This window comes from Hemicordylus capensis, chromosome 4 (assembly GCF_027244095.1).
Source record: "Hemicordylus capensis ecotype Gifberg chromosome 4, rHemCap1.1.pri, whole genome shotgun sequence".
Taxonomy (NCBI): Eukaryota; Metazoa; Chordata; class Lepidosauria; order Squamata; family Cordylidae; genus Hemicordylus; species Hemicordylus capensis.
In genome coordinates this window covers 173,534,809-173,559,958 of record NC_069660.1, presented here as the reverse complement: position 1 = coordinate 173,559,958, position 25,150 = coordinate 173,534,809, and the positions used below count along the sequence as shown (strand labels likewise).

The window sequence follows — 25,150 nt, the reverse complement described above, 5'->3', positions numbered from 1 at the left end:
CCCAGTAGGTGGGCAAGTGAGCAGGCAGCAGCTGCTACTCCTCATAATTACTGCTGTCGCCACACCTCCCAGAGAGAGATGATGGGCAAGCAAGTAGTGGCAGAAAGGAGCAGCAGTAGCCGCCTCTGCTGTTCATTCACCTGCTTGGGCTGTAGATTAGAACTTTGGGATCTCTGAATGGCTTCCCCCTGTGGCAATGCGCCAGAGCTATAGCCCGAGCTTCAGACCCAGAACTGGCCCTGCTCACCCAGGTTGCCTGTTGGATTCCCATGAAGAACTATAAAGGGCTTCCTGTTTGGGCTAGGACTTTACCTCCTTGGCTCTGATGTGTTCCTGATTGGTTTTACCTCCTAGTTTTACTCTTGGTCAGTCTTCCCCAACCTGCGGCCCCTCCAGATGTTGCTGAACTACAATTCCCATCATCCCAGCCACAAGAATTTGTAGCTGGGGGTGATGGGAATTGTAGTTCGGCAACATCTGGAGGGCCGCAGGTTGGGGAAGCCTGCTCTTGGTGCTGACTTCTAGTTTTACTCTGCCTTAACACTTGCTGCCTTCCTTTAGGCAGTTATGGGGTCTGGGTAGACTATGGAGCTGGAGTTTTCTCTGGCCCATAAATAAGCATGTTGTTTCAGCTTATAGTCTTGCTGGATAAAGCCAAAAGATAGATATCTATGGAACAGAACATATTTACATGGTTATGCTATAATAAAACATACATTTTACAGCAGATTTAATGAGGAAACAGACATGGTGGACATAAGAATCCTCCTTATATTCATTTGTTCATCTGCCTAAGTACTGTTGTCCTTGAGCAAGCGATCAACAGGTGGACCCCATCTTTCCCATCCGTGCTGAGATCCTTTAACTGAACATAGTGTGAGTTCTTGGCAGACAAAGGAAGCTAGGAATGATGATGGCAACTTGATGGAAGGGGAAAGGAAAAGGATAGAGGCAGAGAAGTATTGGTACTCTTAACCAAGGCAAGGGCACATATCCAAAACTTCCAAATCAAAGCTGGAACCTTGGCATATATTTGCGAATTAATAAATGCTGGTTAGAAATCAGAAGTTCTAGTCTTGAAGCTTGCAGAAAAGCAAAAACTACCACACTCTCTGAGGCTATTCCCACGATCAGCAAAAATTGGGCTAGGGAAGGCTAGCCCACGTTCTCACGATGGTGGGAGGCAAGGGGAGCTGTGTGGCTCCTGGCGGCAAGCCCGCTTAAATCCCCCCCCCCTTAAATGAGGTTAGTGGAGTGCACGCACTACTAACCCTGTTTATCTGATCGTGTGTCATGGCATGGCTCTGCACTGCAGTGACTTACAAGTAGCCTCCTGACTGGGGGGCCACAACAAGCCTCCCAGTGTTGAGTGGCTCCCCAGAATGCCCTGTGCACTCTGGGACTTCCAGGGGCAAGGAGGCCCCCCGAACTCCGTCGCCCCAAGCAGCTCTGTGGCAGAGCTGGTAATCGTCTGGGTGGCCGATCCAGCCGCCCAGGGAGGGCTTCCTGTTCATGTGTGGGGAGAGTGGGTCATGCCCATTCTCCCCACAAACCCCATTCAGGCTCTCTACACTGCTCATGTGGAGAGCCTTTCTGTCTTTCAGTGTTTCCAGTATCTCCCTCCTGATGACTTCCATTCCTGCTGCTCTGCTACCCTCAGCCTCTTGAAGATCTCTTGCTCCCCTTGATGACTTTGTCTGCCCTCTTATGCTGTCTCCTATGCTTGGGACTCTCACCTTGAAGGTGATGACCCCTTCCTTCAGATCCCTTTTCAAAACCCACCTTTTCCATGAGGTCTTTGGCTTAACCCTGTTAATGCTTGTTCCCAACCGGAATTCACTTTCAGTACATCCATCTGCATTATTTACTCACATTCATATCTGGCAACCAGTGTTCCTTCTAACAGGGATTCCCAGATGTTGTTGACTACAACCCCCAGCATCCCCAGCTGCAATAGCCTTTGCTTGGGGATTATGGGAGTTGTAGTCAACAACATCTGGGAATCCCTGTTAGAAGGAACACTGCTGGCCACCTTTATGTCTCTCTCTACTCCCCTTGTTGCTTTCCTTGTTGTTGATTTTAGAGTATAATGTCCTTGGAGGGAGGGACCTCCCTGTCTTTTGTCTCTCCAAGGCACCATGTACACTGATGATGCTGTGTAAATAAGTGGGGAGTGTGCTATTCACATGAGCATGCAAAACCGAGCTAAGGGAGCCCAGCCCGCTTTTGCATGCTCATGTGAAGTGCTGGGATCGTGCCCAATCCCAGCGACTACACAGTGGAAAACCCGCCAGAGTAGCCTCCCAGTTGAATGAGGTTAAGGGAGCAAACACTCCCTTACCCTCGTTTTTCTGATTGTTTGGCAGCCACGGCTGCTTGCAGCCTCAGCTGGCACCCTGGCTGGGGGGGGAATCCTAGTAATGTACCGGACAGTTGCATAGTGCATTATTGGGGGCGGGGCCCAGGGGGCAGGTAAGTTAAACTCTCCTTCCCCGCAGATCACCCTGGAGCTTTTCTCACAGATCGTGAGAAGAGCTCTAGTAAATCATGTCTCAGCCATCGAGTCCTTCTTATTTATGTAAGCAGTGAATCAGGCATATACCATTGGCATCTACATGCTTTTTTCATACAAAAAATGTGCTTTTCATACAAAAAAGTGCTTTATACTTAGGAATTGGGAAGCTGCCATATACTGAGTCAGACCAAAGGTCCATCTAGCTCAGTATTGTCTACACAGACTGGCAGTGGCTTCTCCAAGGTTGCAGGCAGGAATCTCTCTCGGCCCTATCTTGGAGATGCTGCCAGGGTGGGAACTTGGAACCTGCAGTTCTTCCCAGAGCGGCTCCATCCCCTAAGGGGAATATCTTGCAGTGCTCACACATCAAGTCTCCCATTCATATGCAACCAGGGCAGACCCTGCTTAGCTAAGGGGACAAGTCATGCTTGCTACCACAAGACCAGCTCTTCTCTGGTGTGACTCTTGATACTGGGTTTAAAATCAGCACTTGGAATTGTGCTTAGAAGATGATCAATGGTTGGTGTAACTACCACAAAATGTGTTGAAAACCAGGTGGGCGCTTAGCACAACTCTCTGCTGCCCCCCCATTTAAAATTAATAAGACTTCGTTTAATTTATAACAAATTAGCAGCAGGTCTATAGCAGGTGGGTCAGTGGTGCCATGGAATGCATCAGCTGCTACATTCACAACAGCCACTGTCACCTGATATGCTGTAATGCTAACATGCACAATTGTTGTACAACACAAAGATAGAGAAGAATGGGATGGCACGGGGGATTACTCACCTTGGCTCTCTATTGAAGATGTTTTATCTGCCAGATGTATCAAAGTTACCCTTTGTACCTAGTAGCAGGACCATTTAGCTAGTGAGCAGATTGTAGCAAAGTTTCCTTTTGGGGGCAAGATGCATGGCGGCTATCTTGTATCAGGCATTCCTGGACTGTACACAATTTCCAGGCTATTTGGCTTTTGGTCTGGTTTTGAGATTGATTTTTTTTTTCCTCTGATGCTAGAAGAGAGAGGACCTTTTCAGTGGTGGCACCCAAATGGTGGAATTCCCTCCCTCATCCTGTTCTTTTGGCATTTGACTGTGTCCATGTAATCTTGCACTTTCCCCTATTTTCAAACTGGATACTATGATTTTCAGCTATGATTTTTAAAAAAATTACTGCTGTATTTCTCTTGTTTTTACTGTTCTTATTCATTTTATTGTTTTAGCTATTGTAAGCTATCTTGAGATTGGAGTAAGAAGGTAGGATATGAATGTCTACATAAATAAAAAGCAAATAAATAAATAAATGGCATCAACCTTTTAAATGGGATTGCTCTGGGTCTCAGTCACACAGCAAACGGTTGATGACTTCTGATGAGGCAGCAGAGAGAACATGTAAGAGTACCATCTAAATGGCTAGTGTCTACATTCCTATGTAAGTGTATAACTTTCCCTTGTGCTTTCCAAGAACTCTGACAATTAGGTTTTCTCTGTGCATTGCAAGCAGCATCTTTCAGTCAGTCAGTATATGTCTAATACCCATTTACTATGGATTACTTAATCTCGCATCACCATGAACCCTGATTCTCTATTTGCAATAATCAATCCAGCTCCTCTGGATTGGGACCCCTGCTAATGAAGTTATGCAGACAGACAGTAAACACAGCCTAGAAATATAATATGTTGGTGGATGTCTTATTGCATGGGACAGTGCAATAGTTGGAGGGGATATCCAGCTTAAAATGTGGGCTTCATGTTTAGAATAGCAGCTGCTCATCTTTCCTTCATAACTGGAGGGTATAATTCCAGTTAGCGCACATTGGGGTAGAAGACCTTTGCTAGACTTAACATATATGGGAACAAAGTCTTCTTTCAATGAGCCACACTACCTCCTGGAGTTGTTGCCAGATTTGGCTTATTTCAAGCCAAATTTTGGGTTACGGCCCATTTGACCCACGAGTATACCCCTTAGGTTCTGGCAACAACCTGCTTTTTATGCTGTGCAAATTTGTTAGTCTGCTGTTTTGTGATGGAATAAATTAAGAGTGTCTCCTCACAATTTCATGGACTTGACAAGCTCGATAGTTTATGTTAATCTATATAACCACCTCCAATATAAACTCACCAGTTTTAAGGTGATTTATGATTTAAAGAGGCTGTGTAATTGTTCTACTTCCAGTCTTAGAACATCCTTCACCTGCAGCCATTGCATGTGCTGTGACTATCTATTTATCTATCTATCTATCTATCTATCTATCTATCTATCTATCTATCTATCTATCTATCTATCTATCTACCAGAATAAAAAAAGGATTGTATATTTTAAAATAAACTCTTTAGTGGAATTTGGTGGGTGACAATCCTTTAAAAGGAGCTTAGATATATGAGTTTTTGTAGGTGCTGAATGAAAACAGACCCATGAGCACTTATGATTTATTTATTTAGAATAAACATGCTTCTTTTTTTCCAGATGGAAGAAACTGAAACCTCTGCCATATTTGCTCAAAGCCTTGGCCAGACTGAGTAGCATTCTTCTTCTTTTTTAATCTTCCAGTGTGTACAGCAGTAAAGCCACAGTGCAAACTATGGGTCTTCAAATCCTCCTTTTAGCAGAAATGTGTCCACCATCTCTAATACTCCATGGTAGCTACAGTCCCTGGACAAGGGCACTGAAACAATCAAGTGTGTGTGTGTGTGTGTTTGTTTGACATGTGTGACAGATTAGAACCACCAGTGTTCCTTATCTTTTGAAATCCATGTTTTGGACCCCTTAAAGATGAAGCAAGTGAATTTTAAATGCAGTAGATAGTGATAGTTTCTTTGGAGCTGTTACTGTCTGGCATGTACAATAAATCCATCTTAGTTTGCAGGTTATTGGTCCGATAGACTGTAACAGCTCTGTCAGCTCCTTCTGGTTTGGTATGTCCAGCAGCAAAGTAGTACAGCTTGTGTGTGGCTTTTATTTCTGCTCAGGATTTTCCTAAGAATTTTTTCATGCAATGTGTGTGTACAGCCACTGGTATGGAAATCTCAGACACTCAGCTGCTTTGCCTTCACTCCTCATGAAAGTTAACGAAGGCTGAGCCATCGTTGTAATGACTCAGTCAACAAAAAATGTTTCATTTTAAAGAACCAAAGTTTTGTGGGGGGAGATGTAAATATTAATTCTATCCCCTTCTCTCTATTACATAATCAAAACAATGTATCCCACATGTAGCCCCGTCCCCCTACAGTCATTGGTTGAGCTACTTTGACATAATGTGTTCATGAAGATTTGAACTGGTATGGAGAACTGCCTAATGACTTGATTGTATACTTGAAGTAGAACACATTAACAAGAGCTAGCTATATTTTATCTAGCAAGGTATGTAAGAGAGCGCCTTCTTCTTCATAAACTCCAATGCCTATTAAAATCATCTGAGGAGGTCCGGTTGCAGTTGCCACCAGCTCGGCTGGTGGCAACTTGAAACTGGGCTTTTTCTAGAGTTGTCCCGGGACTATTAAACACGCTTCCTAATGAAATTAGAGTTTCTCCTTCTCTTAAGAAGGACCTGAAAACATACCTGTTTAGTCCAACTTTCTTCAGGACGACCAGAGGTTGCCAGTTCGAATTCCCGCTGGTATGGGAAACGCCTATATCGGGCAGCAGCGATATAGGAAGATGCTGAAAGGCATCATCTCATATTGCGCAGGAGATGGCAATGGTAAACCCCTCCTGTATTTTGCCGGAGACAACCACAGGGCTCTGTGGTCACCAGGAGTCGACACTGACCCAACGGCACACTTTACCTTTCTTATATCTTGGACTCCTAGATACTTTACACTAACAGTCATATGGTCCAAATTTCTACCATGAATCAGGACTATTCATATACCAGCACTTTTCCCCGCCCCCAGAATCTTTTCTTCTTCCTCCTCACTTTATTTCTTGTAAATATTGATATGCAAGGAGAAAATTGGCTTGTCTTCTAAATCTCATATACAATTTTTGTAGTATTACTCAATTGAGCAGCTCATCGTTAGGTAGTGTTGTGATCTCTGCTATCCTATATGAAGTTGTTTGTTTTAAAAACCTGTTTAAAGATTCACATTTCTCTGGAAGAGCAAGAATGCTCTCCCATTGGTTGAGCTGATTAGGTCATCAGTGCTACACAACCTCCTCTCCTGCACTGTGATATTAGAGCCGGTTTATAATGCAAAAATCTCGCCTCCGCGCCAAAAATCACCCTCCTATATGACATGCAAGTAGAGGGGAAAATATATATTCATTTTTCTTCCCCACCCCTTAAAAAGGGGGGGGGGAGCAACTCTGCGGAGAAGGTAGGGACAAACAGTGGCTGCTCTGTGTCTGTTGCTGTTTTTGTCTTTAGCCCTGGAAACAGTTGAGAAGGTCTTCTATCAGGGCTGGTGAAACCTGCCCACCCCCAGGAAGGAGAAATGTCTTTAAAATAAAGGTCAACCATGATGCTTGAATGTTTGAACTCATGTCTCTGAGGTAGATTGGACCTGTTCCAGGCATGGTGGAATGAAGTAGTGTTTCAGCTATAAAAAAAATTACCATGCTTCCACCATGCCTGGAACTCTTGTGTCTAATCAGCTGAGTGAGAGGCAGAAACTAAGTGGAGTTTCTCCAAGCATCTGAAGATTAGAACATCACCTATTGCTAGCATGCAGCTGAGGTACAGGCAGAATATCAACAGGTGCTGCTTCTACCTTCATATGGTAGGTAAAGTTACACCTATTGAATGTCTGCCTGTCATGCAATTAAAAGGTTGGGCTCCCATCTCCCTTGCGAAGTACAAGATTGGAGGGTGGTAAAAGCATTGCAGCCTAGCAGTTCTGAGGTAAAATGAAGGAGGAGACCACTGTCGCATAGAGGCAGTCACAGCTAAAGAGCTGAGGCCTATGTGATATGAGAACAGGTCAAGTCTATCTCAAAGACATGAGTTAAAACATTCAGGTGTAATGGTTGCCCTTTATTTTTCAAGATATTTTTCCTACTGGAGGTGGCAGCAGGGCCGCACTGAGAAGGCGGAGGAATTTATGTGGGGAGGGGGCCAGAATTATATTATATTATATTATATTATATTATATTATATTATATTATATTATATTATATTATATTATATTATATTATATTATATATTTTGATTTTTATACCGCCCTTCCGAAATGGTTCATGGTGGTTTACAATTTTTTGAGCAGAATGGGTGGGTTTCACTATACCCTTTTTGGTTTCATTTAATAATTAATTTTATCACTTGTAACTATTAAAAAGTACTATTCTATACTAATAAAATAGTTTGGATATATATGTTCCTATGTAGTCCAGTTCCTGCAAGATTGTTAGAAACTGAAGTGGATGCATGGCTTCTTAGTAGCACTACAATAGCACTGTTTTAAGTTCTCTCTCCCCACCAATTTCCACAAGATGCCTGCTCTCTCACCCCTCAGCCCTATACACCTACCCAAGAGAGGAAAATTATTTTTAGTTCCTAACAATATATATAGCGTCATAGAATTTCAAAGCATTTAAGCATATCATTGCAGAGAAACGGGGGTGAAGAGAAATGATGGCGGGGGAGAGAAAATAAATAACTGGTGGAAGGGAGTGGATAAATGTGTGAGACAAGGGCAGCTGGGCTACAAGAGCAGCCTGTAGTGTTTGGTGCTTTTTTTGGGGGGGGGGGGAGAAGAGGAGAGCCTCACATCACGGCCAGGTGCCCCAGCCAGGCCAACCAGCTCTGGCTCCTTCCCTCTCCAAGCAGGGACTCCCCACCAGCCTTGCTGCTTCCCCATCCAGCCTTCTGAGGCCCGAGCCCGAGATGTGTGTCTATACACTACAGAAAGAAAAGACACCATTTTGATTTCAAATAGGACAGCAGAATGTCATATATGGAGTAATCCCAATTTTGTAGAACTTAAAGACAACCAATCATTTTATGGGCAAAGGAGTTTTAAAATGAGTTTCTTGTGAACTGATTTGCAAAGCCTTGTTTTGAAGCAAGTGTACAAAGATAGACTTTTGGGTGGTGGGGGGCTGCTACAAGCACAAAGCAAAATAAAATAAAATAGTAATGTTTAAAAGGGGAAACATGTTGAGAGAACCATTTTCTCATATTTTGCTATTTAAGCAATTTTGAGAACCCTGTTGCTAAAAACACTGCATATAAATATTTTTAATAAGGGCGGGAGGGGGAGAGAAGAAACCAGATTAGAGCTAGGAACAGGAACAAAAAACAGATCAATTTTGTAAGAGCACTCCTCCTCCCACCCCATTCTTTTCAAAGCTTTTAATACTTTTGCTTGACTAATTTTCTCACAAGAAGGTTTGCACAAGAAAAGTTTTTGCATACTTTGAAAATGTTCTTTTAAAAAGCTTAAAACTCTCTCTCTCACACACACATGCACACACTATGGGACTTCTCTCACCTGTACAACACACACACACCCCGGGTTCCTGCAAGTGGAGGGAGAGAGCTTGACTAAGGGGGACAAATCACACACAAACAGACAGCAAATGGTTGGGTTTTGTTTTGTTTACCAAATGTGTTACTTTCCTTCTTGAATGAGAGGAGACCAACAAGCAGGCAACTTCACTCTGTCCTAGTTCCATTACAGTTCCAAGCCAGAGGAGCACAAGACTCCAGGGGAGAACCAATAGGGCTGGGAGAAACGTTAACCCTTTCTTTACTCTCTGCTACTGCCGATCTTCAAGTGTCTCAGCATTCATTAAAGGGAGAGTGTAACTGCACCCTTGCAGACCATGGCAGTAGCAGCAGGGAGGGAAGGGAAAGCCGCCCGATAAAAGCAGCAGCCTGTCTGGCTAGCTGCAGACTGAGATTCCCTGCCCTGCAAGAGAGAGGCAGGCGCCGCGGGAGGGAGCTCAGGATAAGGGCGGGGGACACAAAATTGGAGGCAGGAAGGGGCCACAGAGGTGAGGGGCGCACTGGAGAGGCAAGGGGTCCGGGGCTCAAGCTGGCTGAGGGCGGAGGCGCCAATCACACACTCGGAATCGGAAAGCAGCAGGGTACACGTGCGCACACACAGGGGAGATTCCTTAGTGGCTGCCAGGCACTGGTACCTGATTCCTTAGTGGCTTCCAGGCAGGAGAAGGCCGGGGCTCAGGCAGGCTGAGCAGGGCGCGCACACACACAGACAGGCGAGATTCCCTATTGGCTGCGCCCTGCAAGAGGGAAACGGGCGCTGTGGAAGCGGGAGGGGCCGCAGAGGCGGGAGGACGCTCACTCGGAGGAAAGCAGGGTGCACCGGGAAAATGCCATGCCTCCCGGTAGGCCAGTCCGAGCCTGGGTGGCAAGGGAGAGGGTTTTCAACAGCCTTGACAGAAGCCCTTCTCGGCTGTTTCCAGGACTGAAGACAAAAACAGCAAGAGATATGGAGCAGGCACAGTTGCTCTCTTTTTAAAAAGGGGGATATATTATGCAGAATATGCATAGAAATACCAGTATTGGAGGATAATAAATATTTTATAAGTTATTTGTACTAACATTGAAATGGTCCTGACACACAAACACATATTTTTGACACATAAGAGAATACCAGATGACTTCCAATACAGTAATTTTCCGGTGAGAATTGAGCAATATTTTTTTTTCAAGGAAGCATCCCTGTACAAGTATAAAGAATCAAAACAACCAACAATAACTTCTTCTTGACTTAGTAGTAGTTCCCAAATTGTGTCTGTGGTTTCAAAACCAAATTATCAAAGCTGGGCTAAATGTGCAGGATATAAGTACCTCACACATCAATTTAAAGTGAGGTATTCCTGTGGTGGCAGGGAGTCAACAAAGATGTGACACAGATATGACATCAGCAGGGGAAGGGCACTCAGAAATTTAATTGCTGTTTCCCCTTCTAGCAGGCCTACCACCTCTTTGACCTTGGAGAGCAGTGCCAATTACTTACAGAACCTCACTTTATTACTTTGTAATACCAGGTAGGTCCAAAATTAGCCTGAAATTGTCCTTGATTTGATGAAGGAGTTGATCTGGTATGTATTATGGAGATATGGTCAGGAGAGGCTAGTGGTCCATTTTTGGTCCCAGCTTTTCCTGGTGGGATACTCTGTGGTGGAGCAAGTGAGAGGATGTGGGTGTGGAGGTGGCATGGCTGAAGTCTATAAGAATACCATCTCCCTTAACCAGGATTCCCGTCAGGGAATTTGGCCTACATTGAATGTGTGTTCCTAAACCTAAGGACCAAGGATAGACTGGGCCTTCTGTTGATGTACCAATCACATTGCTGCCCAATGGAGTCTCTACCCGAGCTGATGGATCTGGTTGCAGAGTTGGCTTTTGAGTTGCCCAGGTTGCTGGTGGTGGGTAACTTCAGTTTTCATTTTGGGACTGGGTTATCAGGAGCAGCTCAGGAGTTCATAGTGGCCATGACAACTATGGACCTATCCCAGCTGTTCTCTGAACCAATGCATGATGCTGGTCACATGCTCAATTTGATCTTTTGCTTTGATCAGGATGTGTTCCATGTGTGGGGACTCATGTCATCCCCCCATTCTCATGGATGGACCACAAGCTGCTTAAAGCAGGACTTGCAGCCACAACACGTCTCTGCAGGGGTGAAGGACCTATTAGTCTGCCTTGGTCTAATTGACCTAGTAGTCAATTAGTAAGTAATCAGTTACAGTAGTAAGGTATGCCCTCACCTCTTGCCTGTGGGCTTCTCAGAGGCTTCTGGTGGAGAGGAGAGCTGGTCTTGTGGTAGCAAGCATAACTTGTCCTCTTAGCTAAGCAGGGTCTGCCCTGGTTGCATATGAATGGGAGACTAGAAGTGTGAGCACTGGAAGATATTCCCCTCAGGATGGAGCCGCTCTGGGAAGAGCAGAAGGTCCTAAGTTCCCTCTCTGGCTTCTCCAAGATAGAGCTGAGAGAGATTCCTGCCTGCAACCTTGAAGAAGCCGCTGCCAGTCTGTGAAGACAATACTGAGCTAGATGGACCAATGGTCTGACTCAGTATATGGCAGCGTCCTATGTTCCTGTGACATATTAGTCAAAAAGGACCTATTGGTCCACCATGGAAGGGTTTAGAGTTGGCTCTGCTAGCGATTTTGTCAGTGCTCTGGTGAAATAATGAATTCACTAGAGCAGTAGACACAATTGCTCCTTGATTTCCTTTCCGACCTGTAAAATTAGCCTTGTAGTATTTGGAAGAACTATGGGAGCTGAAGTGGCAAGGTAGATGACTAGAGCGCAAGTGTAAGAAGACTTGGTGTGAATCCGACAGATTACAACATAGAGCACATTTGAAGATCTATGCTCTGGCGGTGCGGGCAGCAAAGTAGAAGTTATTTTTTGCCTGGATTGCTTCAGCAAATTCACGTCCAACAGAGTTGTCTAGGGTTGTGAGAGGGCTAATATGTGCCCCCTCTGCCTTGAATTTGAACTTGGAACCATCAGTCACTCGCTATGACATCTTCAGTTACTTTTTTGTGGATAAAATCTCTCATATTCCGGCTGAACTGGATTCCGCGATTATTGTAGAGTTTCCTGTGGATGTGCCCAGCAACTCCTGTTATAGGATTAGATTGGATCACTTTCAGTTTGTTATTCCTGAGGATGTGGACAAACTGCTTCAGACTGTACGTCCTACTACTTGGTCTCTTGACCTTTGCCCAACTTGGCTTGTTTTATCTGGTAACTGTACTATCAGAGAGGGTCTGATAAATATTATAAATGCTTCTCTGAGGGAGAGCAGGATGCCTTCTTTTCTTCCATTATACCTTAACATATAATGCACGTACACGTGCAAAACCAGTCTAAGGGAGCACAGCCTGGTTTTGCACGTGCGTGTGAACCTCCAGGATTGTGCCCAATTTTGGAGGCTCCACAGGGGCAAACCCGCATACAGAGCCTCCCTTAAAAATGAGGTTAAGGAAGCAAACACTCCCTTAACCCCGTATCCAGATTGTCTGTCAGCCACAGCTCCAAAGAAGCAGTTAGCCACGGCTAGCAGACTCAGGGTGGATCCCCATTTGTGCAGTGCATTATTGGTAGGGCTACACAGGGTGGGGTTTCCTGGTACCCCGACCCCTCAGAGCTGTCAGCAGTAGCCAGTGCTTATCTGGGTGGGCAATTTGCCCACCCATGGATGTTGCAAGGATTGTCTGTGGGTAGGTAAGCACTTTCAGGTGTCTTCTTTGCAAAAGGAAGGCTTCTCTCACTGCACATGAGAAAAAGCTCCTTAACTGAAGAAATTTGCATTGGATCCCTGAGAGTTTGCTAATTACAGACCCGTTTCCAACCTTCCTTGGTTGGGCAAGGTGACTGAGCGGGTGGTGTAGGGTCTTATCATTATGTGGATGACACCCAAATCTGTTTCTCCATATCAACCTCATGAAATGGCATAACTTCCCTAGAGGCAGTAGTGGGCAGGATGAGGGATAAAAACTGAAGTTGAATCCAAATAAGTTGGAAGTACTGATTGTAAGGGGGTGGGGGGTGGTCAAGAACTGGGAGATGGTTTAGATCTGCCTGTTCTCGGTGGGGTTACACACCTCCAGAAAGAACAAGTACGTAGCTTGGGAGTGCTTCTGGATCCAAAACTCCCTGGTTTCTCAGGTTGAGGCCATGGATAGCAGTGCTTTTTATCAGCTTTGGCTGAAACGTCAGCTACTCCTATTTTTGGAAGTAAATGACCTTAAAGCAGTACTACATATGCTGGTAATCTCCAGGCTTGAGTACTGTAATGCACTATGATGTGGGACTGCCTTTGAACATAGTCTGGAAACTACAATTGGTACAGAATGTGGCAGCCAGACCAGTCTCGCTGACAACTCAAAGGGATCTTATAAAACTGATTTTTAAATAACTGTACTGGCTGCCGAGCAAAGCACAAAGTGCTGGCTATTACCTACAGGTGAAACTCAAAAAATTAGAATATCGTGCAAAAGTTCATTAATTTCAGTAATGTAAATTAAAAGGTGAAACTGATATATGAGACAGACGCATTACATGCAAAGCGAGATAAGTCAAGCCTTAATTTGTTATAATTGTGATGATCATGGCGTACAGCTCATGAGAACCCCAAATCCACAATCCCAGAAAATTAGAATATTACATGAAACCAATAAAACAAGGATTGTAAATAGAACAATATCGGACCTCTGAAAAGTATAAGCATGCATATGTACTCAGTGCTTGGTTTGGGCCCCTTTTGCAGGAATTACTGCCTCAATGCGGCGTGGCATGGATGCTATCAGCCTGTGGCACTGCTGAGGTGTTATGGAAGACCAGGATGCTTCAATAGCAGCCTTCAGCTCTTCTGCATTGTTTGGTCTCATGTCTCTCATCCTTCTCTTGGCAATGCCCCATAGATTCTCTATGGGGTTCAGGTCAGGCAAGTTTGCTGGCCAATCAAGCACAGTAATCCCATGGTCATTGAACCAGGTTTTGGTACTTTTGGCAGTGTGGGCAGGTGCCAAGTCCTGCTGGAAAATGAAGTCAGCATCCCCATACAGCTCATCTGCGGAAGGAAGCATGAAGTGCTCCAGAATCTCCTGATAGACGGCTGCGTTGACCCTGGACTTAATGAAGCACAGTGGACCAACACCAGCAGATGACATGGCTCCCCAAATCAACACAGACTGTGGAAACTTCACACTGGACTCCAAGCATCTTGCATTGTGTGCCTCTCCATTCTTCCTCCAGACTCTGGGTCCTTGTTTTCCAAATGAGATGCAAAAGTTGCTCTCATCAGAAAAGAGGACTTTGGACCACTGAGCAACAGACCAGTTCTTTTTTTCTTGAGCCCAGGTAAGACGCTTCTGACGTTGTTTGTTATTCAGGAGCGGCTTGACAAGAGGAATACGACATTTGAAGCCCATGTCCAGGATCCGTCTGTGTGTGGTGGCTCTTGATGCACTAACTCCAGCCTCAGTCCACTCCTTGTAAAAGTCCCCAACACTTTTGAATGGCCTTTTCCTGACAATCCTCTCCAGGCTGCGGTCATCCCTGCTGCTTGTGCACCTTTTTCTTCCACACTTTTCCCTTCCACATAACTTTCTATTAATGTGCTTTGATACAGCACTTTGGGAACATCCAACTTCTTTTGCAATGACCTTTTGAGGCTTTCCCTCCTTATGGAGGGTGTCAATGATGGTTTTCTGCACAACTGTCAAGTCAGCAGTCTTTCCCATGATTGTGATTCCTAATGAACCAGACTGAGAGACCATTTAAAGGCTCAGGAACCCTTTGCAGGTGTTATGGATTGATTAGCTGATTGGAGTGGGACACCTGCAGCCTAGACTGTTGAACCTTTTCACAATATTCTAATTTTCTGGGATTGTGGATTTGGGGTTCTCATGAGCTGTACGCCATGATCATCACAATTATAACAAATTAAGGCTTGACTTATCTCGCTTTGCATGTAATGTGTCTATCTCATATATCAGTTTCACCTTTTAATTTGCAATACTGAAATTAATGAACTTTTGCACGATATTCTAATTTTTCAAGTTTCACCTGTATAAATCCCTCAGTGGCTTGGATCCAGGGTACTTAAGAGAGCACCTTCTTTGTCATGAACCCTGCTGCCTATTAAGATCACCTGGGAATATAATCTTACATTTGTCACTGGCTTGTTTGGTGGCTACTTGGGACCAGGCCTCCTCTGTGTTTGCCCCAGGCCTTTGGAATATGCTCCCTGTCAAAATAAGCATCCAGATGGAACTAAGCACACCAGGAGGGGGAAAGAATGAGGAGGAGACAATGGGCCAGTTCAGATAATAATTCAAATGGTGTGTGGAGAAGCAAGAGTTTTCTGCTCCACCCCATAAGCCTGCTGATAATGGAAGCACCTGCTATAACGCTTACAGCGTTCACCTCTTCAGAAAAATGCTGTAGCCTTGAGCAGTCAAGGTTGTATGAGTGAGTGCACACTGGAGGGCGGATCTTTAGTGCTTTGGGAAGCCACTTTATAAATGTCTGAATAGGGCTACAGTCTTCCCCACACATGTTCTTGAATCCAGGTGCAGCTTCCCATGAAAGGTACCAATCGCAGATTGTTGCTGCCAGCTATGCACTTGCTGTAGGGTAGCAAGCATTTGTACTGAGAAGATGCCCTCTTTTCCTGATGAATCCATTCCCTGTGCCCACTCCATTTGGGCTGGCTGCTTTCACCCCACAAATGTCTGTTGTTGTTGTTGTTTGTTGTCTGTTCCCAGCCTTCTTTCCTTTACTATCCCCTGGCTTGTTCCTCAGTCAGTGGAATGCCAGTCATTCTTTTTTTTAATTGCAAGCCTCCTCAAGTAGCTCCTCAAGCCTTAAGGACATAAGAACAGCCCTGCTGGATCAGGCCCAAGGCCCATCTAGTCCAGCATCCTGTTTCGCACAGTGGCCCACCAGATGCCTCTGGAAGCCACAGGCAGGAGTTGAGGGCATGCCCTCTCTCCTGCTGTTACTCCCCTGCAACTGGTACTCAGAGGCATCCTGCATTTGAGGCTAGAGGTAGCCTATAGCCCTCTGACTAGTAGCCGTTGATAGCCCTCACCTCCATGAAGTTATCCAAACCCTTCTTAAAGCCATCCAGGTTGTTGGTTGTCACCACCTTTTCTGGCAGAGAATTCCACAAGTTGATTATGCCGCAGAGGCAAGATAGAAATGTTTTAAATAAATAAATAGATCTGGGTAAATTAATGTGCAGTGTGAGATGTGGTATTGTGGATATGGAACAAGCCTCTCAGTTGGGTGAAAGAAAGCTCTGAATGTGTGGTGCGAGCAAGGGGGAGCAAACTATCCAAGGAAGAACAGGAGAGGAATCCCAGATTTGACTATGCCCCAAATTATGCCCCAAATTAAGAATGAAGATGAGCAGAATGTGGACAAAACTGTACCTTAGTATTGCCCCATGAAACATAGCTGAGTTGGGTAGCATGGGGAAAAGGGAGGGATGGGGAGGAATTTGGCTCTTTTTCTTAGTACTTGGCTGATCTGTAATGTAGTGTATGCTGTGGGAAAGCCTTCTACTACTGTGTCTTCCAAGTCATCAGGTTGGATCCTCCAAAGAAAGGGAGTTCGAGAAAAGAGGGACCATGAGGTTATGCTTAATCAGTTTCCTTGTAACTTGGATTAAAATAGGATAACCCAACATACACTGCCCCAAACTCCTTGTAAGAAAAAGATACAAATGTGTAGTTGTGTAACTTAAGATATAGCAATAGGAACATTCACTCCAGGCACAATCTTGATAGGTGTGCAAAATGGGCACCAAAAGTTATTAATATACTGACAGTTAAATTTTATGGTAGGCCTTATGTGGTGATGTCAGCCTTTTGCTGCTACAGTGAATATACCGATAGTTTTGCTGTATACATGACCAAGTGGTTCAAAATAAAATTGTGACGACCTATTTCTAAAAGCAAAAATTTGATATATATATTTTCTTCTTCTTCCTAGTTTGGCACAATTCTGGGTTTTGGCTTTTTGTTTGTTTGTTTTTTGTAGTACAGAAAAGGCTCCATTGCTTTAAGCAGATTCCTCCCAGCCTGGCTCTAATATTGGAAGCGAGCCTGGCTGGGAGAAAACTGTTTAAAGCAAAGAGCCGGTTTAAAGGGATAATTCCAATGAACACCCCTCACATGTGATTAAAGGATGTGCTGAGACTGCGTCAGCCTGCCCTTTAATGATGTCAGGGTGCGTGCATACTCACCGTGATCCCAAGAGTATCGCATGTTGTGGTCACTTGTTCATATGAGCCCGCTCAATAGAGTGCAGCAAGATGGGGGTGAGGAGTGGTGAAGAAAATACTTCCCCATCCCCCTGTATACTTTATCCACGTTTTTGCCCTATCATATCTACTTAACTCTGTACCACCACTCTATTGCAGTAAGACACATTCAGTATATGACCCAGTTCGGACGTAATGCAAAGGCTCTGAGTAATATCCCCGAGCCTTAGGAGCGCACTTTCTCGACTTCTTTTCACATGTGAATTAGCAAACGACGATTTCTAATTGTGGTTAGGAGCAAGCCAGAATAGCTCATAGTGAGGCTATTCCCACGATCACTGGAAAGCAAGCCAAGGGAGCTTAGCCCACCTTTCAGAAATAGTTGGAACCACTGGGCTCGCCTGTGAGCCCGGTGGTTTCATGGCTAGCCCGCCTAGGAACCCCTGCGCTTAAACAAGGTTAACAGAGCACTCACTCCGATAACTGCGTCTTTGTGTTTGTGAAATGCTACGATGCAGCTTAGCACCATGACAACTCTTGAGGAGACCCCTGCCGGGAGACTCTAACAAGCCTCCCAGCTGCGAGGGTCTCTCCAAGATGCCCCACACACTTGCACAGGGCATCCTGGGACTTCCGGGAGCCACGTGACCCCCAATGCCTGCCGCCCCTGCCGGCTACGTGACAGAACCAGCAATTGTGTGGGTGGCCGATCCGGCCAGCCAGGGATGGTTCTTTGCCCGTGTGCGGGGAGAGTGGGCTAAGGCCGCTCTCCCTGCACAAATCCTAACGGCGCTTCACACTAATTGTGTGAAGTGCCTCTATGTCTGAATCGAGCAATTGTGCAATCCTGGCTTATTCTGGCCAAAGTTCCAAAAAAAAACCAACAAAAAAAAAACCACCCCAGGATCTAAATCTGGAATACAATCCCAGATTCACATCTTCATTTATTTTGAATCTCTGTTCATACTAAGCCAGAATTGCTCAGTTTGAAGTGATCCTGACTTATTCTTAACCAGAACTGGAGCAGTGTTCTCTGAGACTCAAGTCTGAAGAGGAGGGGGCACTTGCGCCCAAGGATTGGAGGTGTCAATTGATGTGTTGCATCTGAACTAGTAGCCTACTGTTGGTAGAGGAGGAGAAAGTCTGAGGTGTGAGTCCAGTTAGCTGTTCACACAACAGCTTCTGAGTTGATTGTTCCTTTTAGAACAATAGAAGCTGTTTTGCTGGGCAGCGAGAAGTGCTGAAGTTAACTCACATTTTATGCTTCAGGACTTTCCTGGTCCCAGCAACATGAGCTGCAATGCAACATTCTTTGAGGCTCTACACACGATCAGTCTGTAGAGCCTCATGGGGTTATGAAAAGCACCTTTCAACATGGTGATTCTCTTTATTTAGCAGGGGGAGAGCAACTGGCCCTATCCACCCCCAGCACAGTACCTCCAGTGACTGTTGCTGGGGTCTGTCTTATGTTTCTTTCTAGATTGTGAGCCCTTCAAGGGAGCCATCTTATTTGTTTGTTATTCCTCTGTGTAAACCGCCCTGAGCCATTTTTGGAAGGGCGGTATAGAAATAGCATAATTAATTAATTAATTAATTAATTAAAATAATGCGGGGAGAGCGAGCTTGGCCCCGTCTCCCTACACATGAGCAATTGCTCATTGCTGGGCGGCCGGATCAGCCGCTCAGATGCTCCCGTGCCTGACTGCGGCTCCCTCGGGAGATCTGGGGGACAAGGGAAGGGGAACGCCGCCATGCAGCGCCCTGGCTCTCGGAGTCCCAGGAAGGCACCGTGTGAGTGTGCAGTGTCTTCCTGAATTCCCCCCTCCCCCACCCAGCAAGCAACTGTGGCTGACACACGATCAAAATAAGGTCAACGGAGTGCTTGCTCTGTAAACCTCGTTTAAGGGGAGGGTTTTTTACCCGGGCTAGCCACCATTCTCACAATGGGGAAAACTGGGCTGGGCTCCCTTAGCCCAGTTTTCCCCCATCGTGAGAATAGCCTTTTTGTTAGAGTGTGGGGGTGTAAGCAATATAGCATATTTTAGCTTGTCAACTCCACTCAGACGAGTGGGTGACATTGCACCTGGTGTGACTAGCTAAGTGTTTATTACCAACATTTTCTACCACACAACATACTGAACTGCAACTCTGATCAGCTCAAAAGTCTGTGTGCAAAACCACCCACAAAGGATATTTTACTATTACTAATATGTATATACCACTTTTTAGCAAAGTTTCCAAAGCAGTTTAAATAGAAAAATACATAAATAATAAAAAAAAGATGATTCTCTGTCCCAAAAGGCTCACAATCTAAAAGGAAAAATAAGACAGACACCAGCAGCCACCACTGGAGGGATGCTGTGCTAGGGTTGGAGATGGCCAGTTGTTCTCCCCCAGCTAAATATAAGAGATCTGCAGATTTAATTTCTAAATATATTTATTTTCTAAATATAAGAGATCTGTTGCAGATTTAAGATCTGCAACAATTCTGCCTGCTAGATTCATTCTTAAAGTAGAAGGGAGCTACTATTACATTGCATTTCTCAGCATATTGTTTTTAATGGTTCAAATTCTGAAGTCAAATGAGTTTGCAAGAATGCCAACTGTTATTCGTAACCGAAGCTTCAGGCCAGTCATTTCAAGGAGAAGAAAACATGGAAGCCACAAACACAGAATAAGCAGAAAGCCTTATTCTAATTAGTTTATTATTTGTTTATAATAAACACTTTTTACCTATGTTTGATATAAAATTTTCATTTGAAGCATACTATGAGAAGAGTTGGTTTTGTGGTAGCAAGCATGACTTGTCCCCTTAGCCAAGTAGGGTCTGAATGAATGGGGGATATGAATGGGGCATATGAATGGGGGACTAGAAGTATGAGCACTGTAAGATATTCTCCTTAGAGGATGGAGCAACTCTGGGAAGAGCATCTAGATTCCAAGTTCACTATCCGGCATCTCCAAGATAGGGTTGAGCACCTTTCTTATGAGGCAAGGCTACAACACATGGGGCTTTCTAGTTTAGAAAAAAGACGACTGTGGGAAGACATGATAGAGGTCTATAAAATCATGTATGGTATGGAGAAAGTGGACAGAGAGAAATTCTTCTCCCTCTCACACAATACTAGAACCAGGGGTCATCCCATGATATTGATTGCCAGGAAATCTAGGGCCAACAAACAGAAGTACTTTTTCACACAACGCATAATCAACTTGTGGAATTCTCTGGCACAAGATGTGGTGACCGCCAACAACCTGGATGACTTTAAGAGGGGTTTAGATAACTTCATGGAGGAGAGGTCTATCATCGGCTACTAGTCAGAGGGCTATAGGCCATTTCCAGCCTCAGAGGCAGGATGCCTCTGAGTACCAGTTGCAGGGGAGTAACAGCAGGAGAGAAGGCATGCCCTCAACTCCTGCCTGTAGTGGCATCTGGTGGGCCACTGTGTGAAACAGGATGCTGGCCTAGATGGAGCCGTGCTGTTCTTATGTTCTTATGAGAGAGACTCCTGCCTGCAACCTTGGAGAAGCCACTGCCAGTCTGTGTAGACAATACTGAGCTAGATGGACCAATGCTCTGACTCAGTATATGGCAGCTTCCTATGTTCCTATGAGATATGGACAGCCCAGCAATCCAACCAGTGGCTATGGGGGGACTCTGGGCTGCTCTACACATTCTTTAAGTTTCAGACTATGTGGTTTGAAGGCATTCCAACTCCAAAGTAGAAACTGGTGCTACAAGATATACCAATGGCAGAGGCCATTTTCAGGCACTCACTGTGCAACAGAAGTAATGAGTAGAACTTTCCGGTCACCTCTGCCCCCTCCCTTTTCAGACATAAGCATTCTCTCAGTTCCGTGACTCCTCCGCCCATCCTTTCCTTCTGGCCTCTTTTCTCCTCACAACCAAACTACCACCTTTTCCCATTCCCCATCTTCCTCCTCATAAACTATTCCCCAAGTACTAATTTCCCAGCAGTTCAGCCACTGGGCAAAATCATCTTGGGCGTGGAGGTAAACAATCAGCCTTGGTTTAACTTCTACTTTGACCTGATTCAAGTTCCTGTGTCTTTGGGGATTTATTTGTTTGTGTTGCAGTACTGCTATTTCAGGGGCAAATCTATATGTTGCATGCTTTAATTTGGCACCTCATTAATATTTCTGTGGCCACAGCAAGTGCCTTAAAATGGCAGCCACAGAGAAACCCCTTTGAGTCTGGGATTATGATAGGAATTTGAAAGAAAAGAATACAAAACACAAGGAAGAATGCGAGCATACAGTCTTGTTATTTACGACATTTCATGGTGAGGTAGGGATTGGGTTGTCAACTGGCTAGAAAAAAAATGGCCTGGCCTCTTCTAGGGTCTTTAAACAGAGGTTTGCTATGCAGAAATCAGCTCATGAAGCTTTTCACAGCATGGTTCTGAGCATTATTACCTACCAGCGTCTTTACATCAGACTTCTGTTAAAGGGACTGTACAGGGGTTGACTCAAAAGTTGGCAACCTTGGAGAGGGAAGTCTTTATAAATGATAAACATTGAACATTGGTCCTATTGTACACCTCAGATTAGTAGCAAATGTTTTCCTCCAAGCACTGCCCCTCACTCCATGCTGATTGCTGCCATAATAATCATTTTATTTTGTCTTCCAATATCCAGGGAAGGATCCAGTGATTTGTTGATGGCATTCACATGGATTGATATTTAGCCTGTGGAGATCTGCTGTGGTCAGTAGAAGGAAAGACCAGCCACCTTGCTCCTGCTACTTTTCTGTTCAAGCTCATATCAAGGTAGATCATTACTGTGATCAATTACTCAAGTGACTGATAAAGTGAGTTACAGGACCAATTTTTGACACATATTTCATTGTCTTCTGCTTAGGCACTAGGGTGCAACTGAAAGGCTTTCAATTAACAAGTTGAGGCATTTAGCAAGTGGTGTACCAGTACACCACTGGTTATTGTGGGATAATAGCCCCTTGACTTGCATGTGTTTCCTCATTTGGTGGGGGAAATCGGAGGCTGAAGAGTGCTGAAAGAGGAAACAGTTTGGCAAAGTTGGGTTCTAGTTCTTTCAGCCTGAGATCAGCATCATGTAAATAATAGCAGAGTTCGGTATCTCATGAAGCAGTGGCTAGACAGCAGCTGCTACTACAACTATTGTTTATTTGCTGCTTTTTTATACTAAAGTTCTCAAAGTGGTTTACATAGAAAAAGAAGAAGAAGAAGAAGGTTCCCTGTTCCCATAGGTCTCACAATCTAAAAAGAAACGCAAAGAAGAAACCAGCTGTGGGGGTGCAGTGCTGGCAATGAGGTAGTTGCAAATTTGGAAGTGCAGGCACTCGCCACAACAGCCCCCGTGGCCATGCCCACCCCATCAGCCTGAGAAGCCGATAAGTAGCAGCACTCTGTCCCTGCGGGTCCTCCTTGCACTGCACCCCTGAGTTCTGGGATTGAATAGGGACTACTGGGCCCCAAAAGATGCACAGTGCCGTATGAACAGTACAAAGTAGTCCGCAAACATAAAGCTGCAACATTTTGGAATTCCTTCTCCATACAGACAGGGATACCAACTGTAAGCACCAGTTCAGATGATACTCCGACTGCCCCTCTTTAATCGTATAGCAGAGGAGCCTGGGTTTTTTCTTCCCCTTATGATACCCTGACACCTAATGGCATAAGCGCAGGGGCAGGGCAGTTTGTCTGAGCCTTTGGATCCTAGGTTCTCTTCTGATTGTTTGTTTTAAAACCCCATACAATTGTAGCAGATTCTTCCTCCTCACAAGCCTTTCTGTTTCCAGCTATTCTGGATGGTAGACAGGGTTTGAAATTATGATGGCAGTGTCTCTTAGAGGTTCAGGAAGCAGAGGATGTCTGGATGTATCGTTGGCACCAGAAAGGTAGCAAGGTGTCTTAACCATTTTCTGGTTGCATTACTGTTAGGGCCTTGTTTCTGTTATGCAGCAAGCCAGCCGCACTCCTTTGCAATGGCCTTGCCTGTATTGCAGAAGTGAAACGGAATAATAGATTGATGAGTAACTGAGAACTCTTTTTGTCTGAACCATTCATTGTGAATGACAGTCCTGCCATTGTGAGAATATGATAGAAATTCAGGGTTAGGCTCACATTATTTCACAAACAAACAAACAAACAAAACAAAACCCTCAAACCTTCCACAAGCTTTGTGCCAGATTAAGTAAGCAAGATGTATGAACTATTTTGTCTGTGGGTTCAAGAAGGAAGGGCTTCTTGAACCCTCCCTGGGTGAGCAAACTTAAGGTTTCTTAATTCTAAGTTATCAGACTCATAGAGGTCATTCACACAATAAAAACTGCGTTCTACCCGGGTTTGGGGGCTGTGTGTGCTCCCAATTCTCACTTGTGTGGAAGCAAGGTAAAAGGAAAACCTGGGTAGAAGTTATTGAGGCTATTTCCACGTTATTGAGGCTATGCACATGAGCAGCCCAACCCAGGCTAGGGCAGCCCAGCCTGGGTTGGGCTGCTCAAGTGGAGCACCGGGTGCTTCCGCACCACTAACCCAACTTTTTGAACCCACTGTCAACTGAGGTTAGAGGGCGCAAGCACTCTCTCAACCCCAGGGTCGGGGTCGTGTGCGTTCTTGGGCTGCATGCAGCCTGAGCAGACGCAGAGCTGGATGCCTAGAGCACCCGACTCATAGGGGATTCCCCCAATGCATTGTAGTGCATTGTGGGATACCTGGAGGCCAGGACTCATTTCCCCAGCTTCCAGGACACCACATATCTCACGGCAGTACCCATTGTATGGGCACATGAACTGTGCGGCTCCAGTGATCATCTGTGGGGAAGGTAGGTCCAACCTTCCCCCCGCTCATCCCCCCTGCCACTGCCATGGTCATGTGAACGACATCATTGTTTCATAAAATTAAATAGTAAATGCATACAATACTAGTCAAATTGGGCTGTTCCAATCCAAAGTTGTGATTGACTTTTAAAAAGTGACAATAGCTCGGAAATAAGGTTGTGAATGACAAGCACTGGGAAGTGTAGTCTGTGGAGAGAGTGCTTGAAAGCACTCTCAAACCATACTTTCAAGTGGTTTCCACATATACCACATTTCCCAGGTCTCCCTGTGCATATCTCCCATGACTCCTAGCACTCCTTCCCAGTTGTCGCTAGGGTAGCAGAGGACTCTGCTTCTCACAAAAGAGCCCCCCCAGAAGTACACAATATTTTGCTCCAAAGGAGTGATGCATATTATTTAGCTTTGGATGCTCCGAAGCATAGACCTACTAAGAAATACCTATATTTTATTTTAGAAATTTATACACTGATATTTTAGCTGAAAAGGCTCTTAGAGCAGTTTACAAATAAGTTAAAACAATAAGACATACAAATCCATATATTAAAGCAGTACAGCACAGCATGGCAGCAGCAATTAATAATAATGATAATGATAATGAAATATAAAAACAAAAAATCCCCTAAAAACAGAAGGCTAAAAACTCTAGAATGCCTAGGTGAATAAAAATGTCTGTCTTCACTTATATATCTCATTCACAGCTTTTGGAAATGCCAAAATCAGTAACTATGTTAACTGATTTCAAGGCTTTTGGTTTTCTCCTCCAAATTTAACAGTGTTAACAATGGATGTAAACAAATTATGCTATTGGTTTGTCATGTTCTAAAATATTTGAGTGTTCCAGTGAAAATAATGTTCAAGTAATACTTTGAATTTATTTGAATACATACGGTACAATGAATCTAAACTACACTAAGTGTGCTCTATTGACCCTGCAATCAAATATTTTGAATCAAATACCTTGAGATATTTATGCAGTCTGTAAATCTTACATAAAATGCTTTTTCCTTTCCTTTCCGTTTTATTTGCTTACTAAATATAATCAAACATGCTAAATCAGATCCCAGTCAATTTAGCATACTGGAAATCATGTTGTGATTCCAA

General features: G+C 44.5%; 1 protein-coding gene across 21 annotated transcripts in view; it reads left to right on the top strand.

The window, feature by feature from the left end:
• Positions 1 to 25,150, top strand: part of CXXC5 (CXXC finger protein 5) — a 110,434-nt gene that overhangs the window by 54,830 nt on the left and 30,454 nt on the right. For 17 of the 21 annotated variants that reach the window (XM_053247529.1, XM_053247527.1, XM_053247538.1 and 14 more), the window contains one exon: positions 21,868 to 21,998. The gene's annotated coding sequence lies outside the window, so the exon portion shown is untranslated. Of the gene's footprint in view, positions 1 to 9,783; positions 9,803 to 9,839; positions 10,101 to 10,420; positions 10,469 to 21,867; positions 22,040 to 25,150 lie in introns of those variants that run through there. The other 4 variants (XM_053247542.1, XM_053247540.1, XM_053247541.1 and 1 more) reach the window with 4 other exon arrangements.